Below are 14,932 nucleotides of genomic sequence, written 5' to 3'. Positions count from 1 at the left end.
CCATACTCTGCAAATGGGAGCAGTTCCACCCAGTTGGACCGCTGGTAGCTTATATAACACCTTAGGTACTGCTCTAGAAGACTGTTTACGCGTTCCGTCTGTCCGTCCGTCAGGGGGTGGTAGGCGGAACTCAGTCCTTGTTCTATTCCTGCCATTTTGCAAAACTCGCGCCAGAAGTTGGCAACGAACTGCGGCCCGCGGTCGCTAATGACCTTGTCAGGGAATGAGTGGAGCCTAACCACGTGATGGAAAAACAAGTAGGCTAGTTTCTTAGCTGTTGGTAATTGTTTACAGGGAATAAAATGCGCCTGCTTGGAGAAGGTGTCCACCACTACTAGCACTACCGTTTTTCCCTGGGAGACGGGGAGTTCTACTACAAAGTCCATCGATACCACGGACCAGGGTCGGTTTGCGGTGGGGATAGGATGCAGCAGTCCCGGGGGTTTCCCCCCCTCCGCTTAGCCATGACACAGATGGGGCATGAACCCACAAACTCAGAAATGTCCTTTTTCATCTGAGGCCACCAGAATTGGCAATTTACTAAATGCAGTGTTTTTACATAGCCAAAGTGGCCGGCCAGCTTGCTGCAGTGGCAATGCTGCAGGACCTCTGAACGGAGGGACGTTGGCACGTAGAATTTTCCCTCGTAGTACCAAAATCCTCCCTCCCCCTTCAGAATACCTTCCAGCCTCCCCTCTCCCTCCTTTTCTGTCTCTTCAATGAGTCTGTTCCCCCCCCCCCATGGCTCTGGTGGCCCAGTCTTCTTTCCGGAGCAGGTGGTTACCCCCCCCCCCCCAGCCACTGTGGAAGGGGGAATGATCGAGTCTATGATTTCCTCCCTCTGGCTTTCGTGCTGGGGCAAGCATGAAAGAGCATCGGCCAAAAAGTTTTTGGAACCCGGGATGTGTTTGAGTACAAAGTCAAATTTAGCAAAGAACCCTGCCCACCGGATTTGTTTGGCGGTCAGTTTCCTCTGGCCCGTTAGGGCTTCCAGGTTCTTGTGGTCTGTCCAGATTTCAAACGGCACCCTGGCCCCCTCTAACCAGGATCTCCAGGTTTTCAGGGCATATGTTACAGCGAACACCTCTTTGTCCCAGACCGACCAGTTGCGTTGCTCATGAGAGAATTTGTGCGATATATAGGCACAGGGTCGGAGCCTCCCTTCCTCATCTCTCTGCATTAATATGGCTCCTATGGCCATGTCGGAGGCATTGCATTGAACCATGAAGGGCTTTAGCTTGTTCGGATGGGCTAACATGGGTTCACTGGTGAACAGTCTCTTAAGTTCATTAAACGCGGCTTGGCAACTGGGGTCCATGGTAGTTTTGCCCCCGGTTTTTTGGCTTCCAGCCCCTTCCCCTTGGTTTTCAGGAGATCAGTCAAGGGCAGCATCACCTGGGCGAACCCCTGTATGAACCCCCTATAAAAATTTGCGAACCCGAGGAAAGATTGGAGCTGTTTGCGTGTCATCAGGGGTTCCCAGTCTAAAACTGCTTGAATTTTGGCTGGGTCCATCGCTAATCCCTTTCTGGACACTTGAGACCCTAGGTAGTCAAGTTCCGTCTGGTGGAATTCACATTTCGATAATTTTGCGTACAGTTTGTGCTGATATAAGGTCGTTAGCACCTTTCGTACCAGGGGCACATGGGACTCTAGATCTTTCAAGTAGATAATGATGTCATCCAGGTACACCCCCCCCCCTTGTACAGATATTCCTGCAACACTTCATTTATAAAATTCATGAATACCCCGGGGGCTCCCTACAAGCTGAATGGCATTACTAGATATTCAAACTGTCCAATGGGTATATTGAACGCCGTTTTCCATTCGTTCCCCCTCCTTGATCCTGACACGAAAGTAAGCGTCCCTCAGGTCTAGTTCGGTAAATATAGACCCCTCCGACACTGTGTTTAACAAGTCTTTGATTAGGGGGATGGGGTAGGCGTTGGACATAGAGATCCCGTTTATTCTGCGAAAGTCTGTGCAAAGTCTCAGACTCCCATCCTTCTTCTTCCAGAAGAGGACTGGGGCGGCATGGGGCGCAGTCGCTGGCCTAATGAACCCCCGCTTCAGGTTTTTATCGATGAATTTCCGCAATTCGTCTTTCTCGGCCCATCCCATCGAGTACAGTTTGGCTTTGGGTAGTTCTTGCCCTGATGTCAGTTCAATCTCACAGTCTGTGTCTTGGTGGGGTGGGAGCTCATTGGCCTCTTCCTCGCTAAACACCTTGCGGGGGTCCCGGTACTCCTTTGGGATGGAGCGGACCTCCTCCACCGACACACATGTCTTTTCATTCACTGGGGGTGGTGTTGGCTCCCATTTCCCTTGCCAGTGGTGGTGGGTGCACTGCCGGTCGGTAAAGTCTATCGTCTGCGCTTCCCATTGTATGTCCGGCTGGTGACGAGCCAGCCATCCCACCCCCACCACCACATCAAACGACGAGGAGGGGGCAATGACGAAGACCTCCACTTCCCAGTGTTCCTGGATCCCTACTGGCAGCCCCTGAGTTTCCTCCATGCAAGGCTCCCCCCTCATGGCTGTCCCATCCATTTGCTCGAATTGGATCAAGTGGGGAAGTGGGACCTTGGTCAGTCCTAGGGCATCCACTAACCTCGGGGTGATGATTTCGCGGGTGCAGCCTGAGCCTACTAAGGCTCGGGCATGCATGAACCGCTTCAGTTTCGGGTTTAATAAAGTCACTGGTACAAAGAGTAGGGCCCCCGTTATTCTCACCCATAGCAGTGCCGTCAAATCCACGACCTGCCGTCCAGCACCTCTCAGTGCAGGTCGCTCTCATTTTCCGCCGGCTCTGGCTCCCATGACTCCTCTCCCAAGTCCTCGGTTATTATAGAATCCTCATCCAGTGCCATGGATGTGGCGACGCTGCCCCGACTGGTCTCTTTGGCCTTGTTCCCCGATTTCTTCTGCCCGGCCGCCGTCGGCTTTGGGGTCATGGGGGGTGCGCGGGGCTTATCTGGGCAGTTGGCTGCCAAGCGCCCGGGGTCATTGCAGCGGAAGCATCGGCACCCCGGGGTTGACTTGGGGGTACCCCCTTGGGGCGTGGCCTTTTTTGGTTTGGGTTTAGTCCCGGCTTTGGGCTCGCGTCCCCCTCTCACCCCTTGCTGTTGCTGCCATTGCAGAGCTACGTGTTTTAGGTTGGTCTCCACCTCTCCGGCCAGTTGTATCCAGCCCACCAGGGTGGTGGGGTGGGCCTGCTGGAAACATAGGTCGAGGATGCTTGCATTAAGGCCATGGTAGAAAGCCTCATACTTCATTCTCTCGTTCCAGCCGCGGACTTTGGAACAGTGTGCCCGGAAGTCGGCAGCTTACTCCCTTTCGGTTCTCGACCCTTGCTGTAACTCTCGCAAGGCGGTGAGGGCCCGCACCTCCTGCAGTGGGTCGCCATACTGCTGTAGCATGGCTTTCAGGAACCCCGCCACGGTGGTCAATTCAGGGCCTCGGGTTTCGTACAGGCTAACGAACCATCGCCTTGCTGCCCCTTTTAGCGTCAATCCCAAGTAATCCACTTGGCTGAGCTCTGTGGGGAAGATGCTCCCCCAATGGGTCATGAAGCTGTTGCACTGGATTGTGAAGTACTCTACTTCCTCCGGGTCACCGTCAAAGGTGATCTGCAACTCCTGACCCCTGCCCAGGGCATCATGGGCTGCGGGGCCGCGGGTCCCATCGGCCACCCGGGAGGGAGGATTGGCCCTGGAGGGACCAGTGGCGGACCTGCCGGGGCTGGCGGCATGGCTGGTGGCTCGGGAGGGCTCCTCGGCTGGTCTGGTTGTGGGGCAGGCCAGTCTGGAGGAGGCTCGGCCAGCTCCCCTGGTTGGTCAGCCGGCGGGTCTGCCGGCTGCTCCTCTGGCTCTGGGCACGGTGCTGGTTCTCCTGGCGGGGCCCGTATTTGCTTTCGCATTTGGTCCAGTTGCCTCTGCACTTTGTGGGCAATGTGCATATTGCTCATCTGGAGTTCGTTCCGGATCTCTCTCATCCAGATCCGCATCTCGTTCCTCAGTAGCTGGATATCCTCCGTCCCCTTCGGGATCCGGCCTTTGTCTTCCCCCGGGCTGCCGCCTCGGTCCTCCACGGCCAGTGCTTTCTCTCCTTCCGTCCCCATTCCGGTGAACAGGTTGCTGAAGCGTCTGGCTGCCTCATCCATGAGTGCGGTCGAGGTGTGGGGCTGCCACTTCTTCAGAGTGAAGAGCAGCGTCGAGAAGTGCAGCAGAGATCCCCCTTTTCTCCGGTCGACGGTAACACCCAGTGGCATCCCCTGCCCCTCTGTGAGTTCGGTGGGTTCTCCGTTATCCGTAACCTTGGCAGCCATCCAGCTAACAAGTTGCCGGTTCGGATAAAGCCGTATTGGATCAGTTCCAAAATGTCAGACGTTGGAGCTCAAAGTAAACGGACCATCATTTGTTGCAAAAGTATGGCGTTTATTTGATAACTCAAAGTTCTGAATAGGCAGTTATTGGAACTGATAGCAAGTATTGAAACATACATGCTTTTAAGGCCTTACATCAAAGCATTTCTAAACAATCCTACATTCTCACACTTTAACACTACAAGTAACACTTTCTCTTCTTCTTATCGCTTGCGGCTCCCTTTCTCACGTAGGAGCCCTGCTGGCTCACCTTGAGGCTTACTATCTTCAAAGAGCTGTTGCTTTGTTAGTTTTATGCAGAGGAATTCTCAGCATGGGTTAGTAACATTTCTAAGACTGTTTGATATGCAAGGTCTTTTGCTTCACAGTTAGTAACAAGAGTCCAATATGGAGTTAGTCATGTCAAGGTACAAGTTACAGGATACATTCAGCATAATAACATCGTAATGCTCTCCAATGTCTGACAGGAACTAGAACATCAGTACAAACTGGTTGATATTATATTTAATAGATGTCCTGTTTCTCATCTACTTATTCTTTTTATTTTGTTTTCAAACCACAGAGTTGCAAAAGAATGGTTGCACAATCCTTTTTTTCATCTTTATGTAACAAAAAAGGTTCCTTCCAAGATGGTGACGGAGTAGCAACACACTGGAGAGGCTGTGCTTTATTTTCTATTTTACACCTGCTCTGATATATGTCATCTGTCTTACAGACAGAAATAAATTTTGGATAAGGCTGTAAACAAAAAAGGCTGGTATGAGAAGAGTATGTATTTATAAGAGTTTATTCGATGGTTGGATTTAGTCCTATCAAGCAGATTCTGCAGTTACATACTCCAGGTTCAGTTATCAACCCATCTAACAAACAAAAGCAACCAGAGGGAAGGGGAATAAGAAAATCCACAACTTTTTTCACATAATTAAATATATTCATATGTATACCCATAATATATTAGTATGCATTGTAAAGAAACATTACCCCAAATCTATATGCTATGGTTATAACTAAACAACATTTACACTTCATGATATTAACAAGAAAAATCAAAAGCCTGGTATCTCCAACAGGTTTTTGTAACAGGAAAAAGCAAAGATCATTAGGGGACTGAACATAAAATGAACAAGCCAAAACAAATGAGGAAAGTGGAGGAGCTCTTATTCATTGTTGCTCATTAGTTGCAATTTTTTGGCCATTTCCGGTGTTTTCAAGAATTTCGGTATAGTCCTCTTACCTCATTACAAGTTTTGTGTTAGTTTTGCTTTAGAAGAGAACTTTAGCTTTTTGCTTTAATACTCCCAGTCTTGATTATCAATTGCTATGTGGCACACAGTTGCAAGGAACAGTTTTGATGTGACATTGATAAATATGGACTTTGGTAACTTTGCTTTCTATAGATTCCAAGTGTGTGATGTTCTTACTGAAAGGTTGGAAAACAGACAGTCATCCTGCTTCCTAACCCAACATCTTTGCTAGACATCTCATATCCCAGTTTGGATATGAGACCAACATGAAAGGCTTTATTGACCTTTCCTCTCTACCAAGTTGACTTACTACTCCAGGTCTTCAAATAATTAAAGAAACACAACCTAAATGTATGACATGGTCACTCACCCAATTCTAAGTACACTTCCTAATACACTAGATAAGGCTTTTCTAAGAAGTGACCCAAAATGAATAAGTCATGTTTTTGAACATTTCTCTTATTGAGAAAGAAAGAAGAGTTGTCAGATATAAGATAGCCTTGGAATGATGTGATTTTATTTTGTGTGATTCTGCTTTGCTGATAAAAGCTGAATTTTTTGTTTATGTATACCCACTGGAGAGCCAGTTTGGTGTAGTGGTTAAGTGTGCGGACTCTTATCTGGGAGAACCGGGTTTGATTCCCCACTCCTCCATTTGCACCTGCTAGCATGGCCTTGGGTCAGCCATAGCTCTGGCAGAGGTTGTCCTTGAAAGGGCAGCTGCTGTGAGAGCCCTCTCCAGCCCCACCCACCTCACAGGGTGTCTGTTGTGGGGGAGGAAGGTAAAGGAGATTGTGAGCAGCTCTGAGACTCTTCGGAGTGGAGGGCAGGATATAAATCCAATTTCTTCATCTTCTTCATCTTCTGCAGTGTACCTAAGGAGTTACATTTGTTAGATGTGGGAAGTGCAAAACAAGCCATTAAACCTGCTAAAATGGATGATACACAAATAAAAGGTATGTTTCTTTTGACTCTCCTATTTTTTCATTTTTGTATAATTTATTTTCCATTTCTTCTCTAGTGTCCTGCCCCTATACACAGATATTTAGAATATTAGTCCATTATGGAAGGATTGGGCAATTTCCAGCTGTCATAAAGGGAATCAGGCATTATGAAAATATCTTTTCTGTGAACTTTTTCAGCGGTTAAATAGTGGTTATTGATACTAATTCCAAAAACTAAGCATAGAAAATGCCTTCTAAATGTTCATACAGAACTGCAACTGTTTGTGGTACTCACAGGTAGGAAGTTGGATTTGAGAACAAAAGCACTGTCAACGGAAAGCAATATACGGTTTTAGATTGAGAAAAGGCTTTTTGTAACTAAAGCAATCCAGTTACTGGGAAACCCAAACAAAGGTTTATATCAAGGAGGGCTGAAATTCATGTATTTTAATTTTTGGATTAAATTTTCAGTTCAATAGTTGGAAAACCTTTAGTTCAGCAAATTACACAAAAGCCTGAAGTGTTTCTATTTGACATATAAGGCTTGGGGACCAGTGACAGTTCAGGCATTAATTCAACAAAAGTTTCCAAAGAATGATTTCCAAATCCAAAAAATGGTACAGCCTCTGAGCATAGACCATGATGCTAATTTTCGGCCTCCCAAGCATTTCCTCTCTGATCTAATCAATGTGCATTGTATTTCTGCATCCTGAGTTCCTTCTTTGCAACACCCCTGCCACCTTCTGATTCTCAGAAGGCCTCAGAGATGTTCATTCCAACTTGTATCTGGCAAAGGGAGAGTTGAGTCTCAAAAGTTTATACCCCCAAAATCTTGTTGGTCTCTGAAGTGCTAGTGGACTTGAAACTAACAGTTAAAGGAAGCTCCCAAGCCCTAGAAGCAAGCCAGCTGTCCAATCCTTGATCTTGTGAACATATGAACATACGAGGCTGCCTTAAACTGAATCAGACCCTCAGTCTATCAAAGTCAGTATTTACTCAGACTGGAAGTGGCTCTCCAGAGTCTCAAGCTGAGGTTTTTCACGCTTACTTGCCTGGACCCTTTTTAGTTGGAGATACCGGGGATTGAACCTGGAACCGTCTGCTTACTAAGCAGATGCTCTGCCACTGAGCCACCATCCCTCCCAATGCTTGTTTAAGAGTGCCACAGGTTAAGATTCTTTTGTACTCTTTATAGGCCCTTCCTGCAGCACATTTGACTGGTTAACAGTCTTGTGCCTTTTGGGCTTACTCAAGGGCTACAGAGCTAAGAAATTAGCCTTTAACAGCTTTTGTGTTGCTCTACTTTAAATCATCAGTATTTGAGACTTGAACAAATAAATGACATTTTGAACAGATACTTGACAAGACCCAACAAGAGTGTAAATGAAATTGAAGCATTGGTTATGGCTCAACTTTACAGCCGAGTAATTCAATGTGCAGCAATGTTCCATAGAGGTGTAGCTGCCTCACAACAGTTATTTATGTCAATGATCAGTCTAAATTCAGAATCAGGGTGGATGTTCCAATTCCATAGAAACATTCTACACATATATATTAACCCTGAATAAATTTCCTTTTCTACAGAAGGCTTTTACAAACTCTTAACACTAGAGTTTGCTAAGAATTTCCCAAGAGTGCTCAAAGAACTTTCTAGAGAGCTTGCAGAGTCTTTGTTCATAATCTTCCAGATGTCTTGGAGGACAGGAGACATACCACAAGACTGGAGGGGGACAGATGTTATCCCAATTTTCAAAAAAGGGAGGAGGGATGACCCAGGAAACTACAGACCAGTCAGTCTGCCTCTGTCCCAGGGAAGAGACTGGAGCAGATTTTAAAGGGATCAATCTGTGAGCATCTAAAGGACAACATGATGATACCGGGAAGTCAAAACGGATTTGTCCTCAATAGGTCCTGCCAGACAACCTCATTTCCTTCTTTAACTGAGTGGTGAGCTTACTGGATTGAGGGAATGCTGTTGATGTTGTTTACCTGGATTTCAGTAAAGCTTTTGGTTCCCCATGATGTTCTGATGGGTAAACTGGAGCAGCGGTCCCCAACCCTTTTGGCACACTTTTTGTGGAAGACAATTTTCCATGGACGGGGTGTGTGTGTGTGTGATGGTTTTGGGATGATACAATTGTGCACTATATTTCTATTAGTTTGGTGTGGTGGTTAAGTGTGCAGACTCTTATCTGGGAGAACTGGGGTTGATTTCCCATTCCTCCACTTGAAGCTGCTGGAATGGCCTTGGGTCAGCCGTACTTCTCACAGAGTTGTCCTCTCCAGACCAAGCTCAGAGAGCCCCACCCACCTCACAGGGTGTCTGCTATGGGGGAGAAAAGTAAAGTAGAATGTGACTGCTCTGAGACTCTGAAATGGAGTGGAGTGCAGGATATAAATCCAATGTTGTCGTCTTATTATTATTTCTCTCTCTCTCTCTCTCTCTCAGCTTGACTTCGTGAACGAAGATTTAAGAAGGGTGCAGTAGTCCACGTCTGCTGCAGGCTCGCTGGTGGCTGACAAGACCAATGCAGGACAGGCAGATCTGGCCACAGTGGCTGCAGGGAAAAGTCTGATTTGGGGTTGGTGCTATAGCAGTGTGATTCTTCCTCAATCTCCTTTTGTCCTCAAGACCAGCTATGCGTGCGTTCTCAAAGGAAGAGACAGCCTGGTGGATGGTGTGTCTCCATGCTTTGCGATCTGAGGCTAGGTCAGACCTAGGTCAGGTTGATGCGACAGGTGCCAAGGGATTTCTTCAAGGAGTCCTTGTACCTCTTCTTTGGTGCCCCTCTATTTCGATGGTCGGTGGAAAGTTCGCCATACAGAGCAATCTTGGGAAGGCGGTGGTTTTCCATCCTAGAAATATGCCCTGCCCAGTGCAGCTGCGTCTTCAACAGCAGTGCTTGTAACCTCCGTCCTCTTGAGGACTTCAGTGTTGGTCACAAAGTCACTCCAGTGGATGTTGAGGATGGTGTGAAGGCAGCGCTGAAGAAAGCGCTCAAGGAGTCGCAGGTGATGACGGTATAAAACCCACGATTCGGAGCCGTAGATGAGGGTTGTCATCACAACCGCTTTGTAAACATTGATCTTTGTGCCTTTTTTCAGATGCTTGTTGCTCCACACTCTTTTGTGCAATCGGCCAAATGCACGGTTTGCCTTTGCCAGCCTGTTGTCAATCTCCTTGTCGATCTTGGCATCTGAGGAGATGATGCACCCCAGGTAGCTGAACTGCTGGACTGTCTTCAGAACTGATTCACCCACAGTGATGCAGGGGGGGTGATAATCTTCCTGGGGTGCAGGCTGGTGGAGAACTTCTGTCTTCTTCAGACTAACTTCTAGGCCGAATAGCTTGGCAGCCTCTGCAAAGCAGGACATCATATGCTGCAGAGCTGATACCGAGTGGGAGACGAGTGCAGCATCATCAGCAAACAGTAGCTCTCGGATGAGTTTTTCCATTGTCTTGGAGTGAGCCTTTAGTCGCCTCAGGTTGAACAGGCTGCCATCGGTGCGATAGTGGATGTAGACACCTTCGTCATCATCTAGATCTACTGCGGCTCTTTGAAGCATCATGCTAAAGAAGATCGTAAAGAGAGTTGGCGCGAGAACGCAGCCTTGCTTTACACCTGTGCCTATTGGGAAGGGCTCCGAGAGGTCGTTGCAGTGTCTGACTTGGCCTCGCTGGTCTTCATGTAGCTGGATGATCATGCTGAGGAACCTTGGGGGACATCCTAAAAATTCCAAGATTTGCCACAGGCCTTTCCTGCTAACGGTATCGAAAGCTTTGGTAAGGTTGACAAAAGTCACATATAGACCCTTGTTTTGTTCCCTGCATTTCTCTTGGAGCTGCTTGAGAACAAATACCATGTCGGTGGTGCTCCTGTTAGCTCTGAAGCCCCACTGGCTCTCTGGGAGGAGTTCTTCTGCAATGGTGGGCACCAGTCTGTTCAGGAGTATTCTGGCAAGGATTTTGCCTGCGATGGAGAGCAGGGTTATCCCCCGGTAGTTGGAGCAGTCTGACTTTTCCCCTTTGTTCTTGTGTAGAGTGATGATGATTGCATCGCGAAAGTCCTGTGGTAGTTTGCCTTGTTCCCAGCAGGTGACAAGTACTTTGTGAAGTGTGCTATGTAGTACTGTGCCCCCATGCTTCCAGATCTCTGGTGGGATTCCATCAACTCCCGCTGCCTTGCCACTTTTCAGTTGCTTGATGGCTTTAACAGTCTCTTCTAGGGTGGGAATCTCATCCAACTCTGTTTTCACTGATTGAAGTGGGGTGAGGTGGATTGCTGAATCTTGAACTACGCGGTTGGCACTGAAGAGAACCTGAAAATACTCCGACCACCGGTTCAGTATGGATGCCTTGTCTGTGAGGAGCACTTGGCCGTCTGCATTACGCAAGGGACTCTGAGCCTGATATGATGGACCATATACTGCCTTCAGGGCTTCGTAGAACCCTCTTAAATCACCAGTGTCTGCACACAGCTGGGTTCTCTCTGCAAGCTTGGTCCACCACTTGTTCTGAATGCCTCGAAGCTTGCGCTGGAGGTTGCTACATGCAGCGCAAAAGATTGCTTTTTTCCTGGGACAGGAGGGCTGAGCAAGATGTGCTTGGTAGGCAGATCTCTTTTTCGCTAGTAATTCTTGGATCTCTTGATTGTTCTCGTCAAACCAGTCCTTGTTCTTCCTTGTGGAGAACCCGAGGACTTCTTCAGAGATCAACAGGATGGTAGTTTTTAGGTGTTCCCAGAGTGCTTCTGGAGAAGGGTCTGTGGGGCAACCGGGGTCCTCAATTCTTGACTGGAGTTTTGCCTGGAAGGCAGCTTTAACTTCGGCTGACTGAAGGCTGCCAACCTGAAGCTTCCTCCGAGGGATACCTCCTCTCCTGGTTGTGGGTTTAAAGTGAAGACAGAGATTGCAGCGTACAAGACGATGATCCGTATGACATTCTGCACTGGGCATTACTCAGGTGTGTAAGACATCTCGAAGGTCTCTCTGGCGCACCAGAATGTAGTCAATAAGGTGCCAGTGCTTGGATCGTGGGTGCATCCAGGTTGTCTTCTGCTGAAAGATAGTGTTGGTGGTGGTGAGCTGGTGCTCCGTGCAGAATTCTTGCAGGAGGCGCCCGTTATCATTGCAGTTGCCAATGCCGTGTTTGCCAAGTACTCCTTTCCAGGCTTCTGAGTCTTTACCTACTCTGGCATTGAACTCGCCAAGGACGATCACCTTGTCCTCTGTAGGGGTCTTCCGTACGAGGTTGCGTAGATCAGCATAGAACTTGTTCTTTTCTGCGGGATCTGCTTGAAGGGTTGGGGCATACACACTGAAGAGTGTTGCATGCTGCTTGTTTTGAAGTGGGAGGCGCATGGACATGATGCGATCTGAGTGACCTGTTGGCAGGTTTTCGAGTTTGGAGGCAATGGAGTTCCTGACCATGAAGCCAATGTCAGAAAGGCGGCTCTCAACCTTTGACTTACCCGACCAGTAGAGGGTATAGCCAGCACCATGTTCTTGAAGACTACCTTCCTCAGGGAAACGGACCTCACTGAGAGCTGCTATGTCAATATTCAACCTGAGAAGTTCGTGGGCAACTAGAGCAGAGCGTCGTTCAGGGCGACCACTGTCTACTGTGTCAAGCATGGTTCTGATGTTCCAACACGCAAGCTTTAGTCTTTGCACACTTTGTGAGGCAGGTGCATGCCTTTTCTTTGTTGTTATTTTTTGACCGCAAGTAAAGATGCCTATTATTATTACTACATTGTAATATATAATGAAATAACTATACAACTCATGGCCTGGTTGCTAACAGGTCATGGACCGGTCCCGGTCCACAGCCCAGGGACCCCTGAACTAGAAGACTGTGGACTGGAATCTAGGATAGTTAGGTGGATAGGGAACTGGTTGGAAAACCACACTCAAAGAGTTTTTGTTGAGTTCACTCTTTGAACTCAACAAAAAGCATGCTGCCCCAAAACCCTGGCTGCACTGCTTAAATTACCTTGGGCAGGCTCAACGTCATCAGGACACAGAGCCCGCCAGAATCCAAATGGACCAGTCCTGCTGCCCCCAGCTCTGCTGACGTGGAGCCAGCAAACGTGCTCACCTGAGGCTTTCACTTCTGCTGGCTGCCCAGACCACCGGGGAGGGGGAATGCCTCCTCCTTCAGACCTCTCCCACCCATGCAGCAATCCAGCCCTTTCAGGTTAGTCTCGGCTGTGTTTGTCAGTGGCATTATATCTGAATGGAGGGAGGTGTCCAGTGGGGTGCCACATGGCTTGGTTCTGGGCCTGCTACCTTTCAATATGTTTTATCAGTGATGCATTGCCCTCATCTAAAGGCACTGTTGCAAGAAAATATGGTACTAGCCAAGAAATTTTACCAGTTATCTGAAGAGTTCTTTTTAGACACATCTGTACAAGTCTTGTACAATTTTATGTTATTGATTTTAAATCAGTTGATTTGTTATTGTTTCACATACTCACATGCCTGCAGTTCTAAAACTTAGCCTATATGATGGCTGCCATTTTTATGTTTGTATAATTTTGGAGGGATGGAACATGTCAATGTATAATCCTTTGCTATAGATGCTACTTGATCTTCGTTTCCATATCTACTATAATAGTCCTGCTGTACACTGCATTGGTCAGGCCACACCTGGAGTATTGTGTGCAGTTCTGGAGGCCTCACTTCAAGAAGGATGTGGACAGAATGGAGTGGGCACTGAGGAGAGCAAAGAGGATGATCAGGAGCCTGAAGACCAAGCCCTATGAAGAAAGGTTGAGGGACTTTGGAATGTTCAGCCTGGATAAGAGGATGTGGGGGGGACGACATGATTTGAAGGGGGGCACTTTGGGGAGGACAGGGAGCTATTCCTGTTGGCAGCAGAGGAGAGGACTTAAAGTCATGCGTTTAAATTAAGGGTGGGAAAGATACTGACTGGATATTAGGAAAAGCGTTTTTACAATAAGAGTTGTTCCACAGTAGAATCAAGTACCAAGGGAGATGGTAAGCTCCCCCTCACTGGCAGTCTTTAAGGAGCAGCTGGATGAACACTTGTCAAGGACATGGTGAACCCATTGTGAGGGCAAGGAAGTGAAATTGTAATGGGTAATGAAGAGAGGGCGGAACTGCTCAGTTCCTACTTTTCCTCAGTCTTCTCTTCTGAGGGAACTGTGCTCAACAAGGCAAAAACAGAGCATATAAGGAGGGTATGAAGTTCCAACCTAGGATCAGCATAGGGATAGTACATAAACACCTCGTTTCTTTAAATGAAACTAAGTCCTCAGGGCCAGATGAATTGCATCCAAAGGTTCTATAAGAGCTTGTGGATGTAATTTCTGAGCCTCTGGCTATTATTTTTGAGAATTCTTGGAGAACAGGAGAGGTGCTGGAAGATTGGAGGCGGGCGAATGTTGTCCCCATCTTCAAGAAGGGGAAAAAAGAGGATCCGGGTAACTACCAACCCGTCAGCTTGATGTCTATACCTGGAAAAGTTTTCAAACAAATCATCAAACAGTCGGTCCTGGAACATTTAGAAAGAATGGATGTGATTACTAAGAGCCAGCATGGGTTTCTCAATAACAAGTCATGTCAGACTAACATGATCTCTTTTTTTGACAAAATGACTACCTTGCTGGATCGGGGGAATGCTGTAGACATCGTTTATCTTGATTTCAGTAAGGCTTTTGATAAGGTTCCCGATACTATCCTTGTTGACAAGTTGGTAAAATGTGGTTTGGATTCTGTTATCTGTGTATCTGTAACTGGTTGACAGATCACACCCAAAGAGTGCTTGTGAATGGTTCCTCATCCTCTTGGAGAGGAATGACAAGTGCAATGCCTCAAGGATCTGTCCTGGGACCTGTTTTGTTCAACATCTTTATCAATGATTTGGATGGAATAGAGGGAATGCTTATTAAATTTGCAGATGATACTAAATTGGGAGGGGTTGCAAACACAGAAGAAGACAGAAACAGGATGCAGGATGATATTGACAGGCTGGAAAACTCGGCTAAAACCAATAAAATGAATTTTAACAGGGATAAGTGTAAAGTTCTGCATTTAGGTAGGAAAAATCTAATGCATGGTTATAGTATGGGGAAGATTTGTCTTAGCAGTATTATGTTTGAAAAGGATCTAGGGGTCTTAGTGGATCATACGCTGAACATGAGTCAACAGTGTGATGTGGTGGCTAAAAAGGCAAATGCAATTTTGGGCTGTATCAACAGAGGTATAGTGTCCAGATCACGTGATGTGATGGTATTGCTTTACTCTGCTCTGGTAAGTCCTCTCCTGGAGTATTGTGTTCAGTTTTGGGCACCACATTTTAAGAAGGATATAGACAAGCTGGAATGGGTCCAGAGGAG

The 14,932-nt window shown here is 47.3% G+C and overlaps 1 long non-coding RNA gene across 1 annotated transcript; it reads left to right on the top strand.

Annotated features, from left to right (window-relative positions):
* The first annotated feature begins 5,906 nt into the window (after window positions 1-5,906).
* On the top strand, window positions 5,907-6,597 carry LOC132581395 (uncharacterized). The gene is made up of 2 exons (XR_009556122.1): window positions 5,907-6,219; window positions 6,509-6,597. It is a non-coding gene; the product is annotated as an uncharacterized LOC132581395 (long non-coding RNA).
* The last annotated feature ends 8,335 nt before the right edge of the window (window positions 6,598-14,932 follow it).

Source organism: Heteronotia binoei, chromosome 13, assembly GCF_032191835.1.
Source record: "Heteronotia binoei isolate CCM8104 ecotype False Entrance Well chromosome 13, APGP_CSIRO_Hbin_v1, whole genome shotgun sequence".
In the NCBI taxonomy this organism is placed as follows: domain Eukaryota; kingdom Metazoa; phylum Chordata; class Lepidosauria; order Squamata; family Gekkonidae; genus Heteronotia; species Heteronotia binoei.
The sequence above is the reverse complement of the archived record's forward strand: the minus strand, read 5'-3'. Positions and strand labels throughout refer to the sequence as shown.